This window comes from Periophthalmus magnuspinnatus, chromosome 13 (assembly GCF_009829125.3).
Source record: "Periophthalmus magnuspinnatus isolate fPerMag1 chromosome 13, fPerMag1.2.pri, whole genome shotgun sequence".
NCBI classification, from domain to species: Eukaryota; Metazoa; Chordata; class Actinopteri; order Gobiiformes; family Gobiidae; genus Periophthalmus; species Periophthalmus magnuspinnatus.
The window spans coordinates 26,783,774-26,791,532 of NC_047138.1; the positions used below are offsets into that span (position 1 = coordinate 26,783,774).

At 35.7% G+C, this 7,759-nt stretch overlaps 1 protein-coding gene across 2 annotated transcripts in view; it reads right to left on the bottom strand.

The window, feature by feature from the left end:
• Positions 1–7,759, bottom strand: part of pik3cb (phosphatidylinositol-4,5-bisphosphate 3-kinase, catalytic subunit beta) — a 109,427-nt gene that overhangs the window by 91,199 nt on the left and 10,469 nt on the right. Inside the window, exon 1 of one of the 2 annotated variants that reach the window (XM_033977288.2) lies at positions 2,368–2,659. The exons of the other annotated variant lie outside the window; for it this stretch is intronic. The gene's annotated coding sequence lies outside the window, so the exon portion shown is untranslated. Of the gene's footprint in view, positions 1–2,367; positions 2,660–7,759 lie in introns of those variants that run through there. 2 annotated transcript variants of the gene reach the window in all.

Here is a 7,759-nt window from a genome sequence, read left to right on the forward strand (position 1 = left end):
ACTTATCATTCAATATATGAAAACTGGAACTATATTGTTTTGGGGTCAATATTTCTCGTGTGTACTTTTGTCTACATTTTCTTTGGAATAATGGGGAGATTTTTGTTATTTCTGTTGTATTACAATAAGCTTTGAGCGGTAGAGGTTTGAATAAGTCACTTCTATGGATTATTATTGCTACCTGTCTATTTACAAAATGGTTGGCATTAACCTATGGTTATTTTGTCAGTGGTATTAAGCAGTTTCAATATTATTGTTTATCGTTACATTTCTCTGTTTTATATATATATATATATATATATATATATATATATATATATATATATATATATACATATATATATATATAATGTGGTTCAAAAAATGTTATTGTGGCAGGTCTAACTAAACACACTGGCACATAGGGGTAGAAGATATTGACAAAAATAAATCTCTTTATTTCTTTAATCATCCCAGTTACACTATTCAGTCAATATTATAACAATCCATCTGGAATTTGCTAAAACATGGTTGAAATTCAAGTTTCACACAAAGCTTGAATCAATGGTAAATTACATTGCAAGTTAACTGGCTAGCTTGTTTTTTTTTTTCAACTTATAAATAGGCCCGGTTATTATTAGTGATTTTTTCTGTTCTTGCAGATCTTCACATCAACAATTAACACCATTTTTGACACATCTCCCACCTTCACTGGCATGTACCACTGCTACCCGTTATCTCTTTAATGTCTTTGTCAATGTAGCTTAATACTTTAATAGAAAGATGAGACCAATGTTGCGGATGATCTAAGAACACTGATGTCTTCTGGGTAATTCCCTGTTCATTTGAGTCCAGGGTGTATCTACTAGAGCCTATCTTTGGGACCAAATTTGGCATAGAATAAAAAGGAGCATTGTTGGCTACAAAAATGTAAGGTGCGAAGTTCAATTTTCAATAGTTTTCAATAATAAGGCTGCGATAAAGACAGTTTAAAGGTCCTATATTATACAAAATAGATTCTTGTGAGCTTTAAGCCATGTTATAATGTTGTTTCCTCATCAAAAACATACCTAGAGTTGTGTTTTTTTTTCATTCACACATGTCTGAGTAATGGTTTATTGTTAATCTGTCCACATCTCCAAAGCTCAAAATGCTCTGTTCTACCTTGTGATGTCATGAATTAGTAGTTTTCAAGTTAACAAGTTCCCTTTACATTAGTTCAGTAGAGATTGACAACCACAGGGCTGAAATCATCCAAATCATTTTGGTGAAACTGTATGGAGTTTAAAAACATAGTGGAGCACTTCCTGTGTAACTACATGACATCACAAGGTGGAACAAGGTATTTTCAATTTGAGAGAAGAACTCAGCCTCAATATGTAGGGTTTGTATGTTGTGGGCTCTTTAATAGCTATTCAAATGAGCTTTATCTACTACTAGAACCTGGAACTTTCTTGCAGTGAGGTGTGAGTACTAACTACTCAGCCACTGTGCTGAGTGCTTTACCTTACCACTTCCTAAACTATGGTGTCATTGTTTGACCTCTGCAAAGTTCTTCAAGGCTCCAAGAAATAAAAGGGAAATCAGTTCACTTAAATTCTTCTGTTAAAGCTGCCACACTTTGGTCCAAACATGATTTTCATAAAAAGAAGATTACTGCTGTTGGTAAAGCTCTCCACCCATGCCCCACTTTCTCAAGGACCCCCTGCAAACTGTTACAGCCCACCCATGGGCTTTACCATGTCCCGCAGTACTAATGTGGAAAATACAAGATTTAATGCCAAAGCTAATGCAAAACAACATGATTTAATATCCTACAAATGGTTGCCCTAATAAATACCATGACTTCTTACTATGACGGTCCACCCGTCCTGTTAACAACCAGAAGCCTAGCTTCCACACTTAGATACAATCAGGGGTTGTTGTTTTTTTTCTGATACCAAAGAAACGAAGAATTAACCACAGATAATCTCACATCCTCTTTACTGTTAGGGCTTGAGGACTTTATTACCCAATACCCAATGCCACGAATTTGAAAGTGATCAAGTGCCATCATAAAAAGACAATCTGCGCTTTTGGAGTCACTGATCACCAACAATTTGTCCATTTACAAATAATGACTTTAGTTTTCATGGCAAACCGAAAAACTCCAACATAACCTGAAGCAATAGGTGACTTTGGCAGTGCCCGACTAAGTTAAGTATGCATTAGGAGCAAACTTCCAAGCATGTGGTTTAGCCTACTGAGATTTTAAGTCATTTTACGCACATCCATTTTACGCGCGTGATGATAAAAATTACGCGAAATGGTCCATGAGAAAAAGACAGGTTTAAAACAGGCATGACATGCAAAAGGAGTGAAGATATTAGCACTGACGCGGGAACTTACCTTTGATCCGTTTGAGGCGTAACAACGTCTGAAAAGCGCTGAGCGAACCACTAGGCTACCGGTGAAGTTGCTCGCGCAGTGACAGTTACGTCGGGGTTTGGATAAAATGGTTTCCAGTGTGAAAAGCGTTGGCAGGGAGCAGGGAACAGCGGTAAGATTGGAGACTGAATGCCCGCAGGAGTGAGTAGACGCAGGTGGACGAGACAGGAGCGCGTTGTCACTTCCTGTTTTGAAGGTGAATCTGTCTACCGGTGGCTCGTCCTCGCTGCTGCCTACACCGCTGTTTGTGAGCGGGGGAACCGTCAATGGCCGCGAGCTGTCATGTCAAAACCGGAACTTCAGCAACAAGTTTGGATGAGTATTAAAAATAAAAGCCTCTAATTGAATTTGCAGCTCTGGACGTGGAGAGCTTGGAGTAAGTTCGTGTTGAAATGTACGGAAATTCTTAGCGCAAACTTTATTACGCACCTAGAATTGGGGTAGTTTGGTCCTTAGAAAATTAACCGTTGTTCATATCGAGTTAGTCTTTGTGAAACACATAATATGCATATTTTGGCCTATTTTTTTCTCATTTTACGTATTTAAACGTCAGACAAACGCTACGCGGGTTTTTCATTATTATCAGGCTACTTTTTATTACAATTCACTCAAAATTCAGTAAAACAAATCATGCACCCAAATCATTCAGTTCTGAACAATGCCCCATTATTCAGTTATAAAGGCAAATAGCGCCCTCTGTTGACATTTCTATAGCATAACAATGACGCAAGCCTAAACATTACCCATGGTTCATAAAATGATTACATCACAAAGACATAATCGAGGTGGATCATACGGAATGTGATTATAGAAATAGGACATTTAACAAAGAACTCGTTCACATATAAAATGGTCTCCAATGGCAACATGGGGCTCACCAAATGATGCACAATAGGTCTATTGGATAAAATTGGGTCAAAAATCATTGCGAACGTAGCCTCGGATTTAAACTTCATAAACACAGCTATATTTAATCGTCCGCCATTGTATGCAAATGTTTTACAGTCCCACAGGTTTGTGCAGCTTGAATATTGTAAGGCACGGCAAGTTTAGCATAACACAGTTCGTACACGTATTAATTCACATTAAGACAATAAAATCACAATACAACAAATCAAAACATAAATGATCACAAACAATCATCATAAAGTTAACATTAAGAGAGAAGAGTGCAGAATATCCAATACAATACAATCCATGCTAATTAAGTGCTGCACAAATACATTATAAATAAAAACAACAGGTCAAGTAAGCAAAATTAAAATAATAAATATGTTTATAAAAGCAATAAAACAATTACCAATAAAACAATAAAATCAAATAAAACAAGTAAATAAAATCAATAGGAACAAATCAATAAAAGACAACAGAATAAAAACCTTTCAGTCGTATGCACAGCTAAACAGAACTGTTTTGAGCCTGGATTTAAACATTGTCAAAGTCTCGCATCTTCAAGAAGACTGTACCAGGTTTTAGTTGCATAAAACTGAAATGCTGATTCCCCATATTTAGTCCTGACTCTGGGCACCAGCAGGAGGCGGGTCCCTAAAGTCTTCAGAGTGCGAGATGGTTCATATGGCACTAACATGTCAGAGATGTACTTTGGTGCTGGTCCATGGAGAGACTTGTTCACAAGCAGAGCTGCTTTAAAGTCTATTCTCTGAGCCACAGGAGCCAGAGACCAGAGCATAGGACTTATGTGCTCATACTTCCTGATTCTAGTCAGGACCTGAGCAGCAGTGTTCTGGATGTACTGCAGCTGTCCTAAGGCTCGTTTGGAGAGGCCAGTGAGCAGGCTGTTACACTAGTTTAATCTACTTACTTTAGTATCTTGTACTAAGGGTATTGTTGAGACCCTTAGTATCTAATTAAGCTTAAAAATTTTATCGAGAGGAGCTTTTGTGCATTCTGAACTACTGCCCTGTCTTCACCAGGTCAGTTTTGACAAATAGATCTGGTCTTGAACCACTGCTCACCATTCTTTTATAGTGTAAGAGCTGAAATTAAGTGTTTGTAACAATAACCTCATCTAGATGTGAATAGTGGTCATAGAGATCGCCACATCAGCATCAGTCCACCTCAGCTGGTGCAGAGTGTGAATAAATATTACAACTTCAGCTTGTCTAGTTTCTTAAGACATTGTTATGTTGCCAGGTATATCCTAAACCCTCCGCTACTACAGTGGCCCTCTGTCACCATCACATCTGCTTTAAAGATACTCGCATTACTTGGTATTCCATGTAACTTAACAACTTAACCTTCATTTCATCACAAGTTTATATTTTTAATAACGTAGTGTGTTACTTCGTTTAAGTTCATAGAAGTTGCTGTACCTTTTTGTTCCACAAGGGGGCAGCAAATATCTGTGGAAATGCTGCGCATTTCCAAAATATTAGATTTCAAAATACTTTATACTTTTACTAATGCTTTTTAAAATGAGCAATATTAATGTTGTCACATAGGTTATAAATAAATAACTGAAAAAATAAAATTTTGATGTATTAACAAATAATAATAATCATCATCATCATCAATTTCCATGTACAGAACACATAGATTTAGAGCATCTTAAAATCAAAATTATTTGCTTTGGAAATAAAAATGTACCTGTTAATATTTTCACCAAATCCATCATCTTTTAATTTGTACCGTTTTACATCATTTTTCTCACGTCGCTCCTCCTCAGGCTCTAATCTCTTTACAGATGAGGATCATGTACCAAAAACATATTTCTTTTTATGGAACAGCATATATTGATATTGTCCCTGTGCTTTGAATTCTGCTTTTAGAGAATCAGGAGACCTCCTTCAGTCCATACAGGGCAAGGTGATTTGACACAGTCTGAAAGAGGACATTCAGAAAAGTTTTGTTTGATTTTTTTTTTTTTTTTACTGTACAGTTCTGTATATTTGCTCTAAACTTTAACTTTCGCATGTCTAGATATGTTATAAATGTATTTAACGAATAATGAATGAATAATGAAGTTGTAAGAACTGAAAACATAAAAACAACATTGATGGAAATACAGGAGCCATTCTAGAAGGAACATAATAGGTGCCACTGGTGCTTCAAATAGGGACTTAAGCTGTGTTAAACATGAGACAGGGGTCAAAGGTCAGGCTTGCAGACCACTTCCTGTTTTAGTTTTGTCTCTTGTAACCATGGAAAGAATATTTGCCGTTGTGAATCTGTAGATGCTGTAAACCAGATATATATTTATTTATTATCTATTTATAAATGACACATATGACCTATTTTGTTCTATGCTGGAGTTTATTTCTGAAGTTTTCCTAAGATTTACTGATATTGTTATTAAAGCATAATTTATTTTCTTTTACTCCATTCCTCATTGATAAAGTTGACAGTTGTGGAAGAACTACTTCTGTTACTTAAGTAGAAATACAGATGCCAGAGCAAAAAAAAAAAATACTCAAGAAAAAGTAAAAGTATCACATGAAAAAATCTTGTTAAGAAAAAATAAAAGTACCCATTTAATAATGTACTTAAAGAGTAAAAAGTAAAAGTATTTTGCACAGATTTTGAGGTGTTAATAAGGCTTCAAATGTAGTGATTTTGATGAAAAAAAATCTAGCTGTTTTTATTTGAATATTTGTGTTTGCTCTTATTATGAACTTACATACTAATACTATTATTTTTCAGTTCAGTTAAAAAATGTATAGGAGTAGAAAATACAGATACTTGCGCTCAAATGTATAGTAAAAGTAAAAAGTATCTACTTTAAATATACTTAAGTAAAGTACGGATATCTAAAATGTCTACTTATGTACAGTACTTTACTACTTTTACTTCATTACCTACCACCATTGTTAGCTGTTTGCATGTATTGTAACTGGCTTGCTGGAGTTAGGATATTTAAATCAGTGTATATTAATTCATAATTGTATTTTAAAGATGCCATTTATACTCAACTTTGCTGCAGCTAACCAACCTAACACATAAAAAAAAAAAAAAAAAAAAATCCTATCCTATATAACAAAAATCGGTACGTCAGGATTACGTAAGCATGCGCTCCTTCAAATAGGCAATGAGAAAATATCGAATCACTAGTAGCCAATTACATTCTCAGATCTTCTTCAGGCCTGATGGATCCGCCCGTGTCTCTGGAGGTTGCTTTTGGCTGAGCGGTGCCGGCGCGTAATATCCAGTATCTGATCCAGAGTAGGCCTATACAGCGAAGAGACAGGTGCAGCCGCGTAATGGCACCTATGGGAGCTGGTTTCGTCTCTGATTAATTGTGATGTTAACAGCAGATGAACTTTGCTAATAGCCTCGCGCTGTAGCCCTGCGGAAGTTTTCAGGAGGCGAGAAGGGAAAATGGGTAAAAATAGACTCCATCAATGCGCTATGGGAAGAAAAGGCGCATTTAAATCCCGACAAAACGATTTGGTGCGCAATAATCAACAGAAAGGAAACGGTTTATCGCATTTCCCCTTTTACTGTACAAGCAGCGCACTTCCGACACAAATGCGCCAGGAAAAGTGACATTTGGGTTTTCTGGTAATCATGACGTAGGCCTAAAGCACTATTAATATGGAGTGAATGGGCAGTACTGTTTTTGAACCAGTGGTGCAACGTAACGAAGTAAAAGTAGTAACGCACTTAAATATTAAGTACATTTAAAGTGGATACTTTTTGCTTTGACTTTTCTACATTTGAGAGCAGGTATCTTTACTTTGAAATGGACTGAAAAGTAAAAGTATTTTCATTATTGCCTGAGACCTGCTGAAAAGGCTGGTTTATTTTTAACATGTTCATAGTTTGGGCGAATAAAAATATACACATAAAAACAGCTAGAAATAAACCATCGACTCAGCACAAAAGTTAATCAAAATCACAAAATTTGAAGCCTCATTAGCTCTCAAAATCTGCGAGAAATACTTTTTATTTTTATTCTTTAAACAAGTACTTTAATACTTTTTACTTAACTGGCGTTTTCCATGTTATACTTTTACCTTTGCTTGAGTATTGCTCTTGTATCTGTACTTTTACTTAAGTAACAAAATTGAGTACTTCCTCCACCACAGCTGTGAACAAATGATTCATAATTTCTCTATGACTAGGCTATCAATATGGAACTGATAAAACGTTCAAATATATAATTAGGAGGATGCCATAAACTAGAGATTACTGTTTTATTTCGGTGCCTGTGTAAATCGTCAGTCGGTGTTTTAATAGTGCATTTTCTTTAAAGTAGCAAAACTATATTCATCTATACTCAGGTGAAATATAAAACGTAAAACATTAAACTAAATAAAAGTGTATTTTGAATGAGAAATAGGACAAAAACCGGCTATCCTTCTATTGAAACGCTTACAAGTACACCATAACTTGA